The 2,595-nt window shown below is 32.9% G+C and overlaps 1 pseudogene across 1 annotated transcript; it reads left to right on the forward strand.

Annotated features, from left to right (window-relative positions):
- The first annotated feature begins 1,034 nt into the window (after positions 1 to 1,034).
- LOC147555722 (transcription factor MYB102-like) lies at positions 1,035 to 2,585 on the forward strand (annotated as a pseudogene). Its single transcript, XR_015234722.1, has 3 exons — positions 1,035 to 1,213; positions 1,374 to 1,503; positions 1,609 to 2,585. The product of XR_015234722.1 is annotated as a transcription factor MYB102-like (transcript).
- The last annotated feature ends 10 nt before the right edge of the window (positions 2,586 to 2,595 follow it).

Genomic DNA, 2,595 nt, shown 5'->3' on the forward strand with positions numbered 1-2,595 from the left:
TTAAAAACTGTTTTTTCATAAATAAATTTTTATCGAATATCGTTTTTCAGAAGCAACTTTTCTTGAAAATGGACATTTTGGAAAAATTTGTTTTTTAAAAAATAAATAAATTAAAGAAGCGCTTCAAAAAACTTTAAATAATCATAAATTTTATGATTAAAATTCTTACCAAACAAACAAAAATCATTTAGACTCATAAAATCTGTAGAGTCAGGCATTTGAAGTACTCCATTCTTTCTTTCATCCAAATATACCATAAATTACTTTTTCAGCGTTTGCCTCGAACCCTTAACCTCTAAGGTGGAAGATTATACTTTACCACTCCAACCAAGGGTTGTTGGCGTGTTGTTTGCTAGTTGATCTAGCGTATAAGACCTTGAGTTTTCCTTGTCTTCTTGTTTGGGTTTCTTGTTTTCCTTTAAAACCTGCTGACTTATGCAAATAAAAAAAAAATTACTAAGTTTCTTTAGGATCTTTCTCATCAAAAAAAAAAAGTTTCTTTAGGATCGATTCAAGTCTTAAATTTGTAATGTGAGTTTGTCTAGGGAAAAACCATGCAAGAAAAAGTAGGGCGCCGTTATTAAATATCTCCTCTCACTAGATGGGTAGTGAAGTTAGAGAGAGGGCAAAGGGGGTACGTGGCAAAAACATTTACTGATGACAGCTAATACAAATCCAGAAAGTGAGGAAAGGCTTTAGATTTTATGAAAACGATTTGAATTTCAAACAACAAATGAAGACTTAAATTAGAAGATAGATAAATAGAGAGAGAGAGAGATAAAATAATCTCAAAAAACAAAACACTTTTTACTCTCGAGAAGAAGAAAATCATGAGAGCTAGATTACCCTTAAAAGGGAGACACGTAGCTTATATGATAAATAAAGGCCGGCACCGAATCCCTTTGACTTCTTCTTCTCTTTCTCTTTCTACCCTTCTACTTGTATTTATACCCTCCCTCTCTCTCTCTCTTCCATTAACATATTTAAACTCCTCTCTGCTGCAAACACACCATTAACTACCAACTTTGAACTTGAACCCACACTTAACTCTTTTAGGGTTTTGTCTGAATTAGATAAAAGATGGCTAGAGCACTTTGTTGTGATAAAACTGGTCTGAAAAAAGGACCATGGACATCAGAAGAAGATCAAAAGCTTATGGATTATATTCAGAAACATGGTCATGGTAGTTGGAGAACACTACCAAAAAATGCTGGTATACTTATTCATATCTATCTTTAAACACAACCATGATTTCTTTTTCTTTTTTGAAGGAAAACCCATGACTTCATTAAACCCTAGCTAGCTAATTTTATAGGTTTGATATTATTACAATTTGGTTCTAAATTTGAACTGGTTCTTATATGTATATATAGGTCTTCAGAGATGCGGAAAGAGTTGTCGTCTTCGTTGGGCAAATTACTTGAGGCCTGATATTAAGAGAGGAAGATTTTCATTTGAAGAAGAAGAAACCATTATTCAATTACACAGTGTTTTAGGCAACAAGTAAGACTACTTTCTACTAACATAGAGTACTTTTCTAAGTTTATACTTACTAACTTCATAATTTGGTTCTAACTTCGAACCTGTTCTTTTTTGCCCTAATTTCAGATGGTCTGCTATTGCTGCTCGATTACCTGGAAGAACTGATAATGAAATTAAGAACTACTGGAATACCCATATTAGAAAAAGATTACTTCGTATGGGAATAGACCCAGTAACACATAGTCCTCGTTTCGATCTTTTAGATATCTCTTCACTTCTAAACTCATCTCAATTCAATGTTTCAAGGTTTCTTGGGGTTAACCAACCAGAGCTTCTAAATTTAGCTACCACTCTCTTTTCATCTCAATGTGATCAAAACCCGGATTTTATCGTTCCAAATCTTCAAGAAACTTTGCTTTTCGATTCTAATCAAATTGAAAACCAGTTCCAATTTAAGTCCAACCAAGTTCAAGAACTACAAGCTTGCACCACCTCTACTAGTCCTTTTTCAAATGATCCTACCCAATTTGTAAACCCAAATGTAGATCAATTTCAATCAATTCCTACAAACTTTTCTACCATCTGCCAAAATTCACAATCAAATTTGTGGGAAGATAATGTGATTCTACCTATTAATTTGATGGATAATTTCATTCCAGTACAAAATTGTGGGTCTTATGGCTCTGATCAATCAATAATGAATGCTCCTTTATCCGATCATTCGAATTTCCAACCCAACATTTTAAGTCAAAATTTTAGTGGTTTTGGTTCAACACCATCATCAAGTCCAACAACGTTGAATTCGTGCTCAACTTATATCACTAGTAGTACTGAAGACGAGAAAGAAAGCTACTGTAGTAATGGGTTGAAGTTTGAAATGGGTCGACGTAAATGAGTTCATGTAATCAGCTAGCTAGTATGAATTTATGAGAATCACCATTAGACTACTTGGAGATATAAATCAAAGAATTCAATGATCAAGTGTTTTGTTGTTGATACTATGTAAAACCCTACTTGTTTAAGTGTTTGTTACAATTTTACTTTTCTATCAATTAAGGAACATATTTGTTTAGTTTAATTTGCATTATTGGAGATTATTTTTTATTGAGTGAT

Source organism: Eschscholzia californica, unplaced genomic scaffold (genome assembly GCF_041429995.1).
Source record: "Eschscholzia californica isolate CP2 unplaced genomic scaffold, dmEscCali1.0.p SCAF_2, whole genome shotgun sequence".
NCBI classification, from domain to species: Eukaryota; Viridiplantae; Streptophyta; class Magnoliopsida; order Ranunculales; family Papaveraceae; genus Eschscholzia; species Eschscholzia californica.